This window comes from Ochotona curzoniae, unplaced genomic scaffold, assembly GCF_017591425.1.
Source record: "Ochotona curzoniae isolate NIBS_2020 unplaced genomic scaffold, NIBS_Ocur_1.0 contig_883, whole genome shotgun sequence".
Taxonomy (NCBI): Eukaryota; Metazoa; Chordata; class Mammalia; order Lagomorpha; family Ochotonidae; genus Ochotona; species Ochotona curzoniae.
The window spans coordinates 46,221,126-46,242,015 of NW_024466599.1; the positions used below are offsets into that span (position 1 = coordinate 46,221,126).

Consider the following 20,890-nt stretch of genomic DNA (forward strand, 5'->3'; position numbering starts at 1 on the left):
TCCCTAAATTAGACCTACTTCCAAATCATTCAGCCTGGAGATAATAAAGGTCCTTGAAAGAAACAACCTCACTAGGAGAGTCCCATCAATGAGAGGAGAGGATTTCATCCACACCAGGCACAACCAGGTGGGACTCCTGACGATCTTTCACTGAGGGAAAGAGTGTGAGCAAACGGCATTCTTTGAAAATTATACTGAAACAGTGATGTGAGAATAAATCTAGGAAGGTAACTTCAAAAGCATACATCTATGACTTAAACACAATGGCATAATGACAAATAACATTAAATTATCCCATCAATCACATCAAAAGCAATTTTTGCAATGACATGAATCAAAGGAAAGAAATTAAATATCTATTACATGTATTTCTAATTTATTAAATTATTATTTAACTTGTTTACTCTTACTGATATTTGCAAGACTTTAAAATAGCTGAATTTTACTCATGAAATTAACATATCTGATGCATTTTGAATACTTATCCTTTGTTTTGATTAGTTCATCAGTATGTTCTTCTCACTTATACTTACTGTAGGAAATAGGGTATGGTTAAGTATATGACTTCAATTAATATAACACAAACAAAATCTACTCTTTTCCCCTTTACTTGCTGCTGTTGCTTGTATAATACTCTTTTTTCCCCTAATTTTTAGTAAAACCATATTTGTGCTTCTTAAACATTATTTTTGACTGGACTGATTTCAAGACATCCCATGTTTCTTAACACCCAGTTCTTGGCATTTTTCTTTGGCCTCCATCCTCTTGGTCAAAAGTTTAGCATATTCTGCAGCCACTTCCTTATTACAGTGTTTCTTCAGAGCAATGTGCTGGCATTTGTGCTGGAAGACTTGTGAAGTGACAAGATACTGAATCTTGAGTGCTTTGGTCCTAGGTTTCTTACCTTCTTTGTTTAGAGGCTTTCTTACAACATGCTGGTGTACATCATCTCTAGAGAGTTCTCAAAGTCTGCAAATTCTGCAGGCTCTCTCAGAACCCAAGTGATGAAACACTGTGGTATCAGTCAATACAGGAATACCTTTCTCTCCTTATTTTACATTAACCATGTTGAGAACACTGAAGTTGGCATCAACAGTGTAGCCCCGAACAGATTTGCGCTTTTCTTTCTCCAGTTCTACTCAGCCTGTAACAGCAGTGCTTCTTACTCAGCAGCAGGCAAACCTGACCATGGGTCAAGACTCCTTGCTTCATGGGGAAGCCTTGTTTGTCATTATACTTCACATATAAATAAAAAGTTTACATAAATCATTCACCTCAGTAAGTTTTTTGGCAACCAGTCATTAGGAAGGAGATGTTTATCTTCATCTTGAAGTAGCTGAGCCCTTTGAGATGCCATATAAAAGAACTACATGTTTCAAGGTAAGAATTAGACATTAGAAAAGAACATAACCATTGTCACTATGATTTGACTTTTAACATTGCTTGGTAAAAGAAATAAATACAATACCTACTGGAAAAATTTCACCAACTTTGTAATATATAACAGTATCCTGTGTTTATACATAAAGAACATGAAAAATCACTCATTCTTTCCTTTGAGATTCATATTCAGAATGATTATTTTAGTCTTTAAAGTAGCTAGATAAATAATCTAGAGCAAAAAAAAATTTAAACTCACAATTCAATGATTCTGTGAATATGACGAGTCTTCAGAAAGTTCATGGAAAATGGATATGAGATTTAAAACTTGATGGATTTCAAACTTTTGTGGACCAAAGTAAACTCTTCTAATTCCAACTTCCAGTGAGCTTGTTGAAGCACTCTCATATGTCCAAGCCTACAACTGAGTCAGGGTGATCCTTCACTTACTGGGGCAAGAACTCCTCCACAACACTGGGAATAAATATTTGGCTTAAAGGAGCAGAGGACAAAAGCATGGCACCCCTGCAGCCAGCCAGCCAGAGTTAGCTTGCAGATTATCCCTGTGCACTGGTATTCTTCATTTTTCAGAAAATACTGTAATCAAAGAAACCAGCCTTATGAAAGAATGCAAGTGCCAGGAATGCCAGTGGTCAAGCAGGGCTGATTATCAGGAAGATATCTTCATGTATCAAGAGGCGGAGGCTTCTAGAAACCGTCAAGGCAGGGTGGAGCTATGTCCTTCAGAAGGTGAGGACTAAGGGCAAGCTTCCACACAAATAGCAACGTAGATACTGGTGGTAGGGGATTCGAGGAGGAAGAGATGATGTATGTACCTTCTCTCAGGAAATCAACTAGAAATACAGAGTGCTTTAAACATGCCAACTGACTGCTACTCAGAACACACTGCTGAAATTTTCTCCAAAAGCTATAAAGGGAAATATTGTAGATAATATCTTGACATAACTTTATGCAGGCTTAAGGAAGCAGGTGATGTGAATTTTGTAGTTCTTGATCATTATCTGCACCCACATATAACAGACTGCACTGAAGAGAGCAGAAAGCAGAGGTACTGCTTTCTGGTCTTAGCTGTCACCAATAATTGCATTGCTATGGGTAAGTTCCAGCCAGTGTGAGCCACAATCTCTCATTTACGAAATGAAAATGAGGAATTCAGTCAGGATGATCTCTAAGATCTCTACAGAAATCCCATGCCTTACACATCTCTGGTAGGTTTCCTAAAAACAGTTGGTTTCATTTCTGTTTTTTTTTTTTTTTTTCTTATCCCATCTAACTTCAGTGGCCATGTTACTATTCATTATTGTATATAAGCTGATTTTCCTAAATCACTCGTCTTTGAAAGCTTAGCAGGTCTCCCACCAATTCCACAGCATCCTTTAGGAAGTTGATCATATCAGACAGAGATGAGTCACCACAGAGTCTAAACGAGGAGAAACGAAACACCCAGCAGGGATGTTGGATACACAGTAGTTTCCAAAAGGATAAAAGTAAGCCTGACAAAATCATTGTTTTGTACCTGCCTCCAATACATTTGCGAAGGAGTGTTAATGAAAAATGAGAGTGATGTTCCCATCACACATTTTTGGATTACTGTGCGGCAACATCAATTGGAAACCTAATGAAACAGAGACCACCTATGGAGGAGGGATATTGTGTTCCTCTGTCTGCCTGCATCCAATTTGCCAACTGACTGTATAGAATAAGTCGCCTGTTTGTTTGAGGCTCTAATACTGATTGATCATGCACTTAAGATTGATAACTGCAAATGCCAATTTCCACTCTCTTTCACCAGTAAAAGAATGTTAATGTTGTAGCACTCTGTAATGATGTGGTGATTGTAAATAACAGTTATATTTCCATACAGGGTGATCTCATAATTCCAGCACTTCCTATCATCTCAGAATGGTGGACTGTTGGAATTAAACTAGGTCCTAGATAAACTAAATTGGTCATTCTTCTGTTTAATCCTTTTCCTTGACTAAGGTTACATGCTATATTTATAGAACTCTTAGTTAGGGAAATAACAACAGGAAGCCTAGTAGGTGAGTTTCCACAAAGCTTACGTGGAGCTACATCAAACAGAGAGCTGATGTTCCAAATGGAGTTGTTCTATTCTTTGTTTTTGCACCTGTTCAAACTGGCATCTGCTATTAAGTTTGTGACTAGTCAGACATTACTACTTTCTGTCAGGCTTGCTGAGAGAAACAGAAGAAAGAGAATATTGTGTAAAATATTAGTTCATTTTTGTGTGTTATTTTGCTACTACATTTTCCTTGTCAGGTTCCCTACCTGTGCTTATTATCAACCAGTTTATTCCTCTCCCTCTCGTTCTTTTTAAATTTGACTTCTGCAAGCCATTTGGTTTTCAGACTAATTCGCACTTTACAGTCCTCCGTAAGACAGTATGCCGACTCCTTGTCAGATGATAGGACCCAGTTTAAGGGTTTTTTTTTTTTTTAATTCATTGTGAGATTCTTCATAGATTTGGTCTATTATATATTCCCGAAGTTGTCCAGTTGGAGATTTAAGCATGTGGCTTATGTTTAGCAGGTGTTAGTTTGCAAGAGCTTTCTGAATATTGGCTTCACAATCCATGGGAGGCTTGGGAAGACACTAGACCTTAAAACCGTATTGCTACGTAACTGGAGAATGGGCCCCCGCTGAAATTCAATGTTACAGAGCTATTTATTAAACTTAAAAGACAGGTGTTTCAATCTATGGAACAGTAAAAAGGTTCAAATTCCATCATCAGTTCATCACTTGTGTCCATCTATATGTTCTGTGACCCACAATACAGTATATCATTTAACAGGTGGGACAACTAGGCAAGTTTGAAAATATTGATCTACACTCTACCATGAATTACTGTGCATTTGAGTGGGGTTTTATGTTATTCTCTACTTTAAAATTGAATTCTCTTGTATAATTTCTGTTTTCCTACCATAAACTTTAAGTGCCCAGTACAAATGGAAGTATTGTTAAGAAGAGTGGGAAAAAGGTTTCTTTGAGGACTGTATGCACTAAAACCCTCCAGAATCCATTATCACCTACTTGGCAGAAATATCTAAGGACTGAAGACAACACAGAATAAGGAATAAAACTCATTTAATAAAGAATATCCACAGTAGTGCGGACGGCTATCAGATGATAACTGTTACAAACTTCTTATTGGTTACGTGACATGCATACTGATAAAATTTCTAAGTCAGGGGGATGGTGATTTCCATAGTATTCATAATGGTGGGCCGTTTCTCTTATGTAAATGATGCAACACTTACTGCTTATTAAACTCATAAACTCTCAGCCCTTATATTGATCTTTTCTATGATACATCTTTTCTATGATACATCTATGATACTTAATTTGAAGTCACCGTGCCCTAATTATTAATCACGTCAGGTTCAGAAAGGAAATTGTTGCACTCATTTTATAGATGAATGCTCTAAGATACAGGGAAATGAAGGTACTATGTATGTGGTCATACTGGGAGTTATTCAAACTTAAAATGTGCAAATCTGGGTTCCCAGGGCCACGGATCAGAAAGTGGATCCATGCCACTTTGCACTATAAATGATTCTTACAATTGCAAAAATGTATAATGTGCTCATCATTTGCATATCTATGAGTTGAAAATATTAAAATTTGCTACAACTCTTTATCAGCCGGTGACTAACAAGAAGCATCTAAAAGGTTATAGTAATCATACTGCAAAATAAGCAGATACTTGTGTACTTTTTTCACTAAATAACTGACATGCAATTTAACATGTATTAATTACATTTTAATAACAATAATTCAAACTTGCATTATTCATAGAAATTTTGCTTCTACTATAAGTAAAATATTGTAAAAATTATTTTCATATGATTCAAATGTGATGAAGTCTTCAAATAGCAAGAATTGGAAGAGGCTCAGAGGTGAGGGTATCTGAATCTGAATGAACTGAATCAATCTGAATAAATTCATGCCAGCCCGTTGTCTACTGGGGATCCTAGCTCCCAGTCCACCCCTGCCAAACCATGAGAAAATCCTGGGCTTATGCTAGCCAGAGGCCTGAGAATTTCCTCTGATCACAGCGATCATTATGCGGGCAGATCTCTGGGAATGCTGCCATGTTGGTGGGGAGAGTTAAGGTAAGTCTGCTCAGAGGTGCTGGTATCTGAATCTCCCAGCCGTGTGACCACATGGCTGTCGCTCTGAGAACCCATGACAGGACAGGTTTCCTGCTGGGGATACTAGCTCCCCAAGCACTGATACCAAGCAGTGAGTGAATCCTGGGCTTGAGGGTGGCCAGAGTGACCAGATGGGCTCTGCCCGTTGGTCGCTTGGCAGCGATCTCTGTGGTCTTGTGGTCTAGAATTACTGCCTAGGCACATCCATGGATTAGGCCACAGTACATGTACATGAGGAATGAATCCTGAGGGACACTCAATGACAGGCCACTGTACTGGCAGGTAAATGAGGGGAGACACTAGAAGTTCTTATATGGGTCAGACTCATGTACCAGTCCACATGGGAATCCAGAGTTGAGCTTGTTAACATGGAACATTCCTGACAACCATACGAAAGCTAGGGCTGTGGGCCTGTCTAGCAGGACTAGATCCTAGCCCCTGATTGAATGTCAGAACAGGAGACAGGTCACATTAGGCAGAGCCATGACACTAATCACGCAAGAGAACCAGGTCTAGGGGGTAGAGTCTGTGGGGGATTTGTGGGCCAAACCCTGTGGAAATGCAAGGCCTGTTGGTTAGCTCAAGAGTTTGACTGGTGATGGGCTGAGCTAGTTGTGACCATGGAAGCTGCCATACTCACAAGTACAGGGACCAAGAACAGTCTTGGCAGGTCCAGGCTAGAGCACCCACATGTGCATACTAAAACAGGGTGTGGGGTAGGGCAGGCCTGGCCATAACATCTATCAGTTCATACTAGGCCAAGACTGAGGAGCAGGCTATGCTGGCCAAGGGCCTAGCACCCACTGGCATGTGTAAGATTTGAGTCTGGAAGTGGACCAGTGGGGGAACTCGGGAAACTCCCTGAGTGGGTCATAACTCCTGCCGGTGAGCATGTAGTCCAGGCCTGGAAGTCGGGTAGGCTGGACAAGGTAGCTCCAACTGTTGGCTAATGTGTGGACTGTCTTTGGATGGGGTTGGACGGGGCAGTGCCAAGCAAACCTTAGCTCACCAGCAAGTACAAATCAGGCTAGAGCCCATGTCATGCTGGGCTAGGTTGTCAACCCTACCAGTTTGCATGAGCCAGGGATGGGAGCAGACTGGACAGGGCCAGGTTATAGCATGCTCCAGTGAGAGTAGGGACTGGGGCATGTTGGGTTAGGCCAGTTTACTGCATCCAAAGGCAAAGGCCAAGACAGGGGAGGGGCTAGGCCAAGCTGGGTCAAAGCAACCAGTGGCACTTGCAAGATCTATGGTTGTGAACAGGCCCGGCTGGGCAGCCAAAGGAACACCCTGGCTAGGTTGTGGTTCTCACTGGTGAGTGTGAAGGCCAGAGTTGGGGCTGCTGTCCAGTCTGGGCATGGCTGCAGTGTCCTTTGTCACAAGTGTGGACTGGATTTGGGGTGTGCCAGACTTGGCTAGATTCCAGCATTCATTAGTGCTTGTGAGAACCAGGGTAGGTGTAGGACAGGCTAGGCTAGGTCTCTGTCACTGCAGAACCATATGTGAGCTGTGTCTGGTTATGGGTCAGGCTTGGCTAGGCTATAACACCCAACAGTAAAAGCTGGAATGGGTTTAAGGCCAGTCAGGAAAGACCACTGTTGCAGCTATGATCGGAGGTGGACTAAGTAGGGCTGGCTCATGTACCCAGAGATGGGCATGAGATCTGACACTGGAGTGGTTCTGATGGAAGAGCTTGGGTAGCTACTCTGTTGGGACACAGTCCCTGTAGCTGAGCGCAAGAACCATGATAAGAAGCAGCCTGGATTAGGCCCAGTAACTGTACCCAATGGCATGCATGTGGTGTAGTTCGGGGCAAACCAGGCTGGAGCAGTACATATCATCTGCTGGTGAATCTGAATACCAGAATGGAGTGTGTATCAGGTCAGGTTGTGTTACAACACAATCCAGTTCACATGAAGGCCAGGACTGATGTCTGGTTGGATTAAGCTTGGCTGTAGCACTCACCAGCATGAATTGGAATTGGGCATGGGCCGGGCCTAGCCAGGGTACCACACCACTGGCAAATGCTGTGGTTTTGCAGGCCATGACAGTCTGGGCCTCAGCACCACCAGCACAGTTGAGACATGGGGCAGGTGGGAGGTATGACCCAGTAAGGAGGATGTGGAGGACACCCTGCTGGACCACTAACCCACTGGCGAGCGTGAATAGGAATTTGGGGCAGAACAGCCCGGAGAGGGCTATAACACATTTTGGCCTCAGGTGAGCTGGATCAGTGGAAAGCCAGACTGGGTTGACTGTTCCTACTGGTGCATGCATAGCTGGAGCGAGTGTTGTTTGGATGGGCTTTGCAATAGCATCAGCTGGCAAATGCTGGCACGGGAAGCTAGTGGTGGTGCAAATTCTGTGAAGGTAAACTGCAGAACCACCTGGAGAGTGAAAGATCTGGGTGTGGGAGTGGGCCCAGTAGGGAAATAATGGGTACCTCCCTTTTGGGTTGCCATTTGCACTGGTGAACATGAGAACCAGGACTGAAGCAGACATGACTAAGTGGCACCCGCCATCAGGTGTGAGCTGGATAGTGGGGCTGGTTGGGTTGAACTAGGTTACAATAGCCATTGACATGTATGAGAGCTAAAAGGGATATGGGACAGACTGGACCAGTATACTATATATACTGGCAAGCACAGGAACCAAGGCAGGGGGCAGGCCTGGTGGGAGTTTTTGCAGGTCACTTGACTAGGTGGCGGCTCCCATTGGTGTACATGAAGGCCAAGTGTTGGTGCACAGGATCAGGCTGGGCTGCGGCAAGCATTGGTTTGTGTAGAAGACAGGGCTGGGAGACAGAACTGTCCCAGCAGTTGCAAACACCAGCATATGCATAAGCTGATTGGGGCTACAGACTGTGCTGGTCCCTGTATTGGCAAGCACGCATAAGATTCAGGTTTGGGATCACCTCAGATGAAGTTTCTCTTGGGATCACTCAAACTGAATTGCTGGACTCAGAACCCAACCATGGAGGGAATTGCAGTCTCCAAGGTCTGATCTTGGAGTGCATGTGTCAGAGCTGGGCCTCCTCAGTGACTTAGATGGAGCAGTGGACAGCATATCCAGATGCACATGGTGGATATGGCCGTACATTGGAGTCTGCAGAGGACACCTGGTACCACAACAGAGGATGGAGGACAGAACAAATTGGTCAATGACCCCCACCAACTGAATAACTGAGCAAATGGAAACTCCAGGGTGTACTGTGGAAACCAGTGGATCCTGAAGATATTCCATTGTGCTTGGAGTGGTGAGATCAATTAATCGGAATTGTTGAAGCCTCGACTCCTCATAAGCATGATCCTCAGAGCATGTCCTACATCACATGTGGGACCCTGGGGTGGTGTCATGCGGCTGTCCTCCAGCGGGGTGTAGAGGCATTTGGGAGGCTGGATGTGGATTCTCTGCTTATCTCTCCCCTTTCCCCCAGATACAGTTAGGAAAAAGTAGGATGTGGAAATGGTAATCTCACCCACCTTCCTTTGGCCTTTGACCATAATCACCCTGATCAACTACATAAAAATCACCATAATAAAAATAATTAATCATTTTAAAAGGAATTAGCAGAGCATATTTATGTACCATATAATCACTAATAAGCAATAATTTGTCCATTGGAAATTTGCACCGTTATATAAACAAAATCAGTAATATAATCAAAGAATCATATAGCATGATTACATGTATTGAGCACTAACTAAGCAGACTCTGGTTTTAGTAATTTTTTAAAATTTATTTTATTTCTTATTGGAAAGTCAGATATACAGAGAGAAGCAGAGTAGAAAAGAAGAAGGTTCGTCCATTGATTCACTCTCCAAGTGGCCACCATGGCCGGAACTGAGCCAATCCAAAGCCAGGAGCACAGAGTCTCCTCTGGGTTTCCATTGTAGTTGCCTGGTCCCAAGGCTTTGCTCCATCCTTGACTGCTTTCCCAGGCCACAAACAGGGGAGTGGAAGTGAAGTGGGGCTGCTGGGCTATGAACTGGGGCCCATTTGTGATTGCGACATGTCAAACCCAGGACTTTAGCTGTTAGGCTACCATGTTGGGTCCGGTATTTTTTTTTTTTAATTTCTAAGTTAATCTCTTCTATAATAAAAATTTTCTTTGATCTGCCTTTAGTTTCTGTTCTCATTCCTTGTCCTATTATGATTCCATTGTTTGACTTCTCAGTCAGCCTCGGTGGAGCAATTAACCATATAGCACTGATAAAAAATACTAACTCAAGAAAACTGTCAAAAGAACAGGATCTTTTATAAAAGCTTGGTCATCTTACTGAAAACTGTAATTAACACCTGTGTGGTTCTGCTTGTGTGTTTGTGACATGAGTCTATGGATCTGGAGATAAAGAAAATGTGGGCCCTTACAGTGGATGCAATGAGAAAGCACTTTCATTCTCTGTCACTGATAAGAAAGCACACTCCTTAGGGAGGGCCATTTTCCCTCTGGTGCTTGCACCACCTTCCTTTTAAATGCTGCTAAGTGTGAAATTAGTATTGTCCCTCAAAGTGCTCCAGATTAATTGTTAGTAATCGAACACAGTTTGCAGGCTAATTATATAAAAATTGATATTAAAAGAATACTACCGGAATGATTGAGTTTTACAGTTTGCATTTAGTTTTCAAATTACATGGGTTGAAAGGCAGTAGTATGAAATAATGAAAATCCATTCAAGGCTGCTAAAGCAAATTAAGGTTTACTAGTCCTTTGAAAGACAAATGAATCAAATGCTATAATGCAAGGAAAGCAGCAAAAATTATTTTGAAATTAACTATAGAATTTAAGTATCAAATATTCTAATGCATTTTGTAGAGGTGACCTGACTTCCCCTGTGTACCTGACAGGTTAAAGTAGAGCCAAACTAAAAACTTGGGCCATTCTTTGAAAAATCCAAGTAATTATGATTTAACTTGAAAATGGGAAAAATTGAATATATTTCATTGCCTTTTTAAAATGTGGAGTGGAGAGACTATTTTCTGTTTTCCTAAGTACAGCCTAAACACCTGGACATTATATACAAAACAAGCATATAAAGACTAACAATTCAGAGAAGGTAGTAACAGGCTAAGAACCCTGTGCTCCAAGAATCATACAGGGTGAGTTTTCTTTATGCCTTATGCATTCAAGACTGTGTGCTGGAGAAATATTAGGAAATGCCAATGGGCATTGGCCATCAAGTCCCAAGAAGCTTGTTTTGTCTTTTCTCAAAGGAATAGCCTGGCAATACAGAAATTTTTAGACAGTACCAGCTCTGCTTCAACAAAAACCATAGGCAGCATCCAACCACAAATCTTCTCTGCAGTCAAAGGCCATGCAGGGATCCTAAACTTCCACCCTGCCAGGATGGACCACAGAGAACCAACCCATCCTTCCAATATTGTCAAAACAAGATGGGTAGAGAGCAGAATACGTTAAAAGATACACTGAGAAAATCAAATTAACAGGGGTGGTGTGCTAGCACAGTATGCTATTTCCCCACCTGTAATCTCCAGCAACCACATGGGTACCACTTCATGCCCTGACTATTCCACTTCTAGCTCTCTGTTCTGGGAAAGCAATGAGTTTGGTCCAATCCCTTGGGCCCCTGCACCAAAGTGGGAGTCCTGGAAGAAGCTCCTGGCTCTTGGTTTTAGATCAGCTCAGCTCCAGCTATGTGGCCATTTAGCATGTGAACCAGCAGATAGAATACCTTTCTGTATCCTTCTCTCTATATAAAAATCTGCCTTTCAAATAAGAATTTAAAAAATAAATAAATAAAGATGAGTTAGCTTTACTAAAAGCAGACAAAGAAAATAAGGCATAAGACTACAAAAGTAGGGCCCGGCACAGTGGCCTAGTGGCTCAAGTCCTCGCCTTGAACGCCCGGGATCCCATATGGGCGCCAGTTCTAATCCCGGCAGCCCCACTTCCCATCCAGCTCCCTGCTTGTGACCTGGGAAAGCAGTCAAGGATGGCCCAGAACTTTGGGACCCTGCACCCGTGTGGGAGACCTGGAAGAAGTTCCTGGATCCTGGCTTTGGATCGGCATAGCATCGGCTGTTGCGCGCTCTTGGGGAGTGAGTCATCAGACGGAAGATCTTCCTCTCTGTCTCTCCTCCTCTCTGTATATCTGACTTTCCAATAAATAAATAAAATCTTAAAAAAAAAAAAAGACTGCAAAAGTAAAATCAAAGACACACACACAAAAGCACCTGAGAAAAGTTCCCAGCCATCTGAGTGACGATGTAAAGACAGAGATGTGAATTAGGATGTACGTACTTAAAGAACAGAGCAAACAAATCAGAAACAATAAGCAAAGATATAAAAGAAAACAACTTCAAGATCTAAATGTAGGTTCAAGCCTAAAAATTGACAGAGCTAAACATCTAGCAAGCAAAAGCTAGAAACAGACTAGCCCTTAGCGAGAGTCAAGGAAAATGTTAAGTTTTTTGATTAAAAAAGGAATCTTGTAAGAAAGTGTTACAAACATATACACATACAGACTCTTACATACACATTGTCTTTTGGAAATAATTAAAATTAGGTTGGGCCCTGCAAAATAATAATAATAACAGTTATTTTTATATAATATAATTGAAATTTTTATAGGAATTTCAGGAGGAAATGTTCTTACAATTTTATAAACAATTTGGTTGTTGCTTATGTGAAGTGACACCTGAAAGGCATCCTCAGATACCAAAGGCACAGGAAAAGGTTACATAAAGATAATTCAGTGGTGAATTGTGTGCCAATCGGTCTGGGATGAGAAGTGAGAACCTAATCAGCGAAAGGTATTATAGTAAATGGAGGAAGGAAAGAAAACCAGTCGGGGAATGACTGATATTGACACTATGGTTAAAGTTAGAATAAAATGTGAGGAAATAAAAGAAACTTAAAAAAAATATAGTAGTACTTGTATCTCCAGGTCAAAATAGCAAAAGCTAAAGAAAGGAAAAGAATGCTGGTTCCTTATTTTCCAGAAAAAGAGTCATCACTCTCATTATTTTAATTTTGATAGAAAGATAAATATAGTGTTAGCTTTAGGACAAATAGTATATTTTAACAGTTGCTGTTTCTCAACTGATTAAAATATACAAAATACAGCTTGTATCAAAACTGAGCTTTGCAATAAACATCAAATGAAAAATAAACAGCAGAGAAACATATCAATAGTAAAAGCTGAACAATCCTGCAAGTTACGGTAGTACTGGTTTGTCATAATAAAAGTCTAGGTTTGCTCATAAAATAACCCAATGTCATGTATGTGTCAGTGACAAGGGACAAGGAGGTTGCTACATTAGATCATTCAGGCAGTTAGACGTTGGGACTCCCTTGTCTGGGATTTCAAAGGTTCCCCTGGGCGTTGACCTCCAGCCATACCATGAAAGAAGAGTAGAATGGAGAAGACACACTCGTAGCCCTCACTTTCAGCAGCAGGTGGGCATGCAGAGACCCTGGCCGGAGGGACTCCTCCTAGCAAGGACTCCACCTGTGGGCAAGGGCGCAGACGCCTTTACTGCGCAGCTGCGCTTCACTTTACCGTGGATGGAAATGATTTTAACTAAAAAGCAAAGACTCACAAGTGGGAAACTTTGAAATAGCAAAATTCCAAACATAAAGTAAAAGAAATGTTGATCAACAAATGGAAATAAAGATGACAGCTTCAAACAAAATGGAATTTGTAGCCGGTTGACTTCAAAATGGAGACATTTCCCACCTTTTTTCTCTATTCAAGAGAAGTAATTGAATATGGTTGGATCTTGTTTTTCCCACTGGGTTCTTCACTGCAGAACCAGGGTGTTGTTTGAGTGCTTTTGTCTCCCCAAATTCCTTAGGTTGAAACCTAATCCTTGAAGGTGTTAGGGTTAGGAGGAGATGAAGTGGGGAGTGGAGGGGTTCTTCCTTTTCTGGGTGATTAGATGATGAGGGGGGTGGCCTTGCCTACTAGTACAAATTAGGTTCTCAAGTCTCATTCTTGCCGCTGAGTGAGGACATGGCAAGAAGGCATGCTCCATGTACAAGGAAGAAGATTCTCCCTGAAGAGGAAATCTGCCAGGGACTTGATATGGGGCTTCCCAATCTCCACAACAGTAAGAAATACACTGCTCTCCTTTGTAAAACATCTGTGTGTTCCGTCAGCTAGAACAGATTAAGACAAACAAGCCAGGTTACATCTTACTGGCAAGTCCTTGCTACCAGACTATACCCTTGGAAACTTGTATTTTCCCATCCTTAAGTTTATTTTCAGAACATTCAGCCAACTCTTAGGCCAGGCTGTTTTTTCTTTGGATCCACTGCCAATCCATGCCCTCTTCCTCTTTCTTCCTTGGCTTTTTCTTGAGTCCATCTGGCACTGAACTCTTTCTGGTTGTGACAGCTCTGGCACCCACTGGAACTTTTGGCCATGCCTTTCTGTCCTCATCAAATAATTTTCTTCCTATGCTTTGACTGGTGATTTTCCTCTTCTTGAGTACTCTGAAGACTGGCTCTATAGATGGGTTTTGGCCTGTTGAAGCCCAGTGCTCACATGTGAGCTGCTGATAAGTGTCAAATTACAAACGCTAAACAACGAAACACCTGCAGGGGGAAAATATTGAACAACCAAAAAAGCATTGGCAGCAATCCAGTTGTTCTAGAGTATTTTAAACAGTGCTGCTAATCTAAGACATGGCAGCTTGGCTAGAATAAATAAGATTTTAGAGAATCAAAATAAAAATTACTTACGTAAAAATTCAAAATATTAAAAATTACCATCAGAAGTAATATCACTATTCCCAGGGCCTCAAAGGCAGGATGTGTCTGATGTTGTATAGTGGGTCAAGCCACTGCCTACAGTGCCAATATCCCATATGGGTACTGGTTCAAGACCTAGTTACTCCACTTTCAATCCGACTACTTGCTAATGGATCTGAGAAAGTCTTGGAAGATGGCCCAAGTGCTAGAGTTCCTACCACCTACATGGAAGTCCACAAAGAAGCTCCTGGCTTTAGTCTGGTTCAGCTCTGGCAGTTGGAGACAATTAGGGAATGAACTAGCAGACGGAAGACCTCTCTCTATCCTTCCCTCTTTCTTTGTTAATGCCTTTCAAAGAAAAAGTATTTTATAAATTCTGGGAAGCAAAAGTTTATAGAAAAGGTTACTGACCGTATAACACAGGAAAACATATAATTCTATGCTAATTAAGATAGTGTAAAATGACAACCATGGTGGTAGAGCAAATTAAGCCACTGTTTGGGACATCCATATTCCATATTAGAGTGCGAGTTCCAGTCCTGGAAACCATGTTTCCAATCGAGTTTCCCCCTAAAGTATCCTTGGAGGCAGCAAGTATTTGGAAAGAGATCCAAATGGAATTATTAATTCAGATCTAGATGTAATTCTGAATTTCTGGCTTTGGCTTGGTCCAGCTCTGGCTGTTGCAGACATTTAGGAAATAAATCATGAGAAGGAAGATTTTCTCTACTTCTTTCTCTTTCTCTACACTTTCAGGTAAATGAAAATAAACATTTTTAAAATATTGCAATAGAGTTCTAGACTAAACGGTTAGTCGGTAGAACAGACAGATATCTCTCAAAATAGAATCTGTGATACACAAGATATATGAAAAGGGTTTCCCAATTCAATGCATATGGTAAGAACTTACCAGTGACAAATTAGTGGATGACTGGCAACAAAGGAAAGGCGTCTATTTTGACTTTTACTCTGTACCATATCCCAATAGTTTTTAAGTTATCTTTCAAAACCTGAAGACATCCTCAGCTATAAAGCCATGATTGAAAGTATGAAAAATACTTCCTCCATTTTGTAAATCACAATTTTATGTAAGATTTTGTTTGGAGAGTTTTTCACCAAAAATGAAGGCAAAAAATAGATCTGGAAGAACAAAACACCTATTATTGCAAGTAAAACACTGGGCTCAGCATGAAAGCCTGGTGGCTAAATCTTTGTGTTTTATATGCCAAGATCCTATATGGGCACAGATTTGTGTCCCAACTGTTCCATTTTTCATCCAATCCCTGATTGTGACCTGGGAAAGCAGTCAAGGACAGTCCAAAGCCTTGGGTCCCTGCACCCAAACGGGAGACCCAGAGGAGATTCCTGGCTCCTAATCTTCACTCAGCTCCAGCTGTTGTGGCTGCTTGGGGAGTGAACCAGCAGACAGAGGTAGTCCTTTTTGTCTCCTTCCCTCTATGTATAAGAGTTTGCAATAAAAATAAATAAATCTTAAAAAAAACATGAAGTAAAAAACTGGAAAGTCCAAAGGAGTATGTAATTCACCAGTAGCAAATACCTGAAATAAGAATTACCCAGATGTAAAAACAATAGAGTAAAAATATAGAAAAAGTTGAGAGATAACTAAAATGAACACTTCTCTTAATTCTGAATAAAGTAAAAAGACAGTAACTATGTTTTTAAAAATATTTATTTTAAAGGTAGGGTTATATATAGAGAGAGAAAGTGAGAATTAAGAGATCTTCCATCTGCTGGTTCACTCCCCATTGGTCAGGGTTGGGCTACGGGAAAGCAGGAGCCATGACATAATGTCCTCTGAACTCTTGGAAATTAAGGAAAAGGAGAAGCATCACAAGTATGCAAACTATCCCAAATATCCTCCTTTGTTTCAGTATTAAGTTAGAAAGAAAAGAAAATGCTAATAAAAATGCTCAATCATGAGGAGCAGGGAGTAAAAGTCTGTTTGTGGTATTATATATTTGCAGTCTTTAGTAACATTTTGGTTTACTTATATAAATAAAGACATCAAAACAAGCTTTGGCCCCTGCACAGGACAGTTCTCTGGATGTCCTTGGGCCAATTGCAGCTTTGTCGTCTTTTTAAAATTTGTCTGTCTTAAGAACATACAGAATAGCATGGGCTCTATTCCAGGTGTCCTTCAGTGTTTTAGCACAACATATCACATCCCCAGGTTTTGAATAAAGAAGCAAGAATGAATGAAAATAGCAGATAAAAAGAAACTGGCAGAGTCAGGGAAGACACGGACAGGGAACACAAGGAGATTGCAAAGCTCATAGTCTTAATTCTTCTACAAAATAGGAAGAAAGCTCATGAGGGATAGGAAATTGAAGAACATGGTAAGATGTTGAAGCATGCCAAAATTCAAATGGGAAAGGGAACGTACAGGGTGCAATTTAAGAATTATGGGATGACATTGAGGTCTCAAAGTTGCAAACTGCAAATGTGTTATGATGCCAACTTGTGGATGACCTTGAAGCTTTCCCCAGCTAGTTTTGGCATCCCAAATGTAGCAGAGAAAATGGTCTGTTAGGTTGGCCACTTAGAGTGAGCTGTTCTTTACTGCATATGCTAGAAGGATAGTGACTAAAGAGATTGGATGAATACAGTTCGGGTGATGAACATGTATTTTAGACCAGAGAGCTGGGAGGAAGACATGGATAGGTCAAAGGATTTGGAAGGAACTATGATTAGCTTCCTAGAACTTCATCTAAGAAGAACATGAAAACTGTTTTCTTATATTGATACAAGATTTTTAAAAGAGTAAACACTTATCTTTGCAGGGTTTATTAGGCCATTATTTCAAGAAAAAATAATCTTTAGGCTTTTTTAATAGTCATGATTAAAAGTGCATGTATATAGACCTCTATATCAATGGTGTGTACAGAAACTACACATGAGTCATTTTCATGTTCTGGTATAAAAATGAGCATTAGTCAATATAGAAAGATAAGTTATGATATAGAGAAAGGCATTCCTGTGATCATTAAATCAGTAGCACTTTATTGCTTCCCCCAGACCAGAGAGAAGAAAAGGTGCTTCCAACAAGTGTGTTTGGATATGCAGACAATCCTATCTCTGTGTCATAGTCACAGTGAATCCAAATCAACACTCACTAACAAGGACATGCAGTTCACCTTGAATTGTTGACTTTGGAAATTAATGAGAGTTATTTAAAAGGTATATGTCAAAACATGAAGAAGTGAACTCCCTCCGTGGCATCATTCTGTTAGGGCAGTCTGCATTGATTTGGGTAGATTTTGTCAGAATAAATATTTCCAGGCTTTTTAAAATGTTTTACTGACTGAATATTGAAGACTATCACTCATTTCTTTATTTTGAAATTTGTTCATTCAAAAAGCCTATTTTGAGTATCTAATAGAGACCTCACATTGTACCAGGAGCTAAGAATCAATGGTTCTTATCTGCCTGGGTCTTAGTTTAATCACTGAAAGTGCTACACCCCAGAAAGCCCTTCAGCTCTAGCCAAATCACCTACAGCAGTGAATGAGATGCAATACAGAGTCACAGGACATTCCCCATCTAGCCCCACTCTGCCATGATGTGTATAAATCCACAATTGCTACCTTAAACTCTTTGTGGCCAAATTCTTCAGATTCTAGCAAAAATACCACACATGCCTGTCACCTTGTATGGTCTGGAGGAACACGCCCACAACCAAATATTTTATTAATTCTGCAAAGAACCTCATATGTCAGATCTTACTCTCTATACATTTCAACAAATGCAGAAATATTTTAAGTTTCCAAATAGTTTTAGATTTTATAATTGTGTATAGTTCTACCAAAAGTTTGTTAGTTCCAATTTTTGATAGGGAACAACCAGGAACCAAAAGAGGTAGAGAGGAATTAAGGAAAGTCTCCCAGTTGGGGTGATTTCTTGAACTTAGTTTTGAAAACAGTAAGCAATCGATCAGGCAAAAGAGGTTTAAAACTAGCCATTTTCTGTTCACTTTCATCTATTTTAATATATTTCATGGGGTGATCATAAGTCAGATTTTCCCTGAATTTCCTTGGAAAAGTTAACATGAGATTCTCAGGTGGAACAATCTATACTTGATACTTCGGTGTCAGCATCCGGTAAGGGCAATGACCTCTAGATTCCTGAGAGAAGCTATGTGAATATTAAAAGGAGCCCCCTGTTTAAGAGTAGAATCCCGAGAAATGCTAATAATCCATGCATCCAGGTCAATTGGATATGGATTAATTAAAGCATTATTTGCTCAAATATCAAAGAACCTCATTACTAGTACTTAACTGAATCAAAGGATGCTTATATCACACACACACACACACACACACACACACACACACACACACACATGCACAACACACTTTTTACCCTTAAAGTAAAAACTTTTTAGTGAGGAAAAATGCTTATCTATCATTTTCAATGCACACATTAGCATTTGCTAGTTTAATAAAGTCATACCATGAATGCACCATTAATAAAATCTTCAGAATGGCTTCTCTAAACATTTTCTTTTTGATTTTTCATGATTTAATTAGAAACATCTTTTAAAAGGCTGGTTTTACTGTGGTAGTATCACATCTGCGTTTTCAGCAGTATTCTGCTTAATCACAATGGGTTATAAAGTGAAACTCCCAGTACTTATGGTATTATCTAGTAGCACCCACACATTTTGTATTTTTAGTGCCCCTGAGTCATCATCTTATATTTGTTCATCAACATTTTAACTGCCCCTCTTAAAAAAATGTAATTTGATAGTTAATTTTCTAAACTTGTTATTCTTTTATTTCTTTTCATATGCCTTTGATATGCTTCATCTCGCACCTGAACCCCTTTTCCTTGCACATCAAGCAATCTCTGTTTCCTTGGTTTTATGTTACTTTGGCTATTTTGTTGAGAGATTGGGCGAAACTATATTTTAAGGTTTCATTATCACATCAGTAAAAATGAGTCATTGGATAGCTGTAGAATACATGTAAACATTAAACAGTAGTATTGAAATGAATAGTACGAGATTAAAAGTCTAAGAAGAATGTAAACGTACATATATTGGAGCAGTCGTTGTGGTACAGCATGTTGAACCACCTCTTGGGATGCCAATGTCCCTTATTAGAGAATGTGGTTTGAGTGCAGGATACTCTGCTGCTTATCTAGTTTCCAGATAATGTGCCCAAGAGGCTTGGATACTGGCCCTGCAACTCTTGCGAGCGTCTCGGATGGTGTCCCTAACTCTAGTTTTAGCCTGACCCACCCTTGGGGTGAACCAGCACATGCAAGATTTTTCTTTCTTTCCTTCTGCCTTTCAATTACATTAATAAATATTTTAAATATGTATATACACCTATAGTATAATGAAAGATGAGTGATGGGGGCCCAGTGCAATGGCACAATTGGCTAATCCTCCCTTGCAAGAAACCAGGATCCTGTAAGGGCACAGTTTCGTGTCTCAGCTGCTCTTCTTCCCATCCGTCTCCTTGCTTATGGAATGGGAAAGCAGTGGAAGATACCTGAAATCCTTGGAACCTTGCACCCACGTGGGAGACCCAGAAGAAGCTCCTGGTTCCTGGCTTTGGATCAGCTCAGCTCTGGCAGTGGTGGTCATTTGTGGAATGAACCAACAGATGGAAGATTTTTCTCTGTTTGGGTCACCGCTCTGTAAATATGCCTTTCCCATAAAAATAGGTAAGTCTTGAAAGAAAGGAAGACAGACAGAAAGAGGAAAGGAAGAAAGGAAGGAAGGGAGGGAAAGAAAGTCACACCATAGATACAGGGGTTAAGCAGCACAATGGCCTCCTATAAATATAGTTTTTACATGTAAGTTAAAGTAAAAATATTACATCAAACTATTGAACAAAGCAGAAACTCTGATAGGGTAGTGTCTACAAAATAAACTGAATGGGGTCCAACGCTGTAGCCTAGTGGCTAGAGTTCTCTCCTTGCAAGTGCTGGGATCCATTATAGGCACCAGTTCTTAGCCTGGCTGCTACACTTCTCATTCAGCTCCCTGCTTCCGGCCTGGGAGGGCAGTGGAGGACAGCCCAAAATCTTGGGACACTGTACCCATGTGGGAGACCCAGAAGAAGCTATTGGCTGCTGGCTACAGATCGGCTCAGCTCCGTTCGTGGTGGCCACTTGGAGAGTGGACCAGCAGATGAAAGATCTTCCCTGTCTCTCCTCCTCCTCTCTGTATGTCTGACTTTCCAATAAAAATAAATAAATAAACTGAATGTACAATTAAGTCTTCGTATATCTCTTACTAAGTCAAAATCAGATACATCAGAAACCAATTGTTAGCATCTCCCACCACACCTGGCACCAGCCTTATCAGGGTCTGCATGATAGGGGTGGGAATTTGGCATAGTGGGTAAGTCAGTGCTCAGGACCCCCGCATTCCTTTTCAGAGCGTGTGGGTTCAAGATCTGAGACTTGGCCCTGCTCGACATTCTGATTCCCTGCTAACACATACCCCGGGCAACAGCAGGCAAGCAGTTGAAGGGGTTGGATCCACGCCATCATGTGTGAGATCTTAATAGTACACGGATGCCGCATACAGCATGGTCCAGCTCCAGCTTTTTCAAGCATTTGCGGATTG

The 20,890-nt window shown here is 40.7% G+C and overlaps 1 pseudogene; it reads right to left on the reverse strand.

Annotated features, from left to right (window-relative positions):
- Positions 1 to 704: 704 nt before the first annotated feature.
- The window catches only part of LOC121164942, a 45,309-nt pseudogene continuing 25,123 nt past the window's right edge, over positions 705 to 20,890 (reverse strand).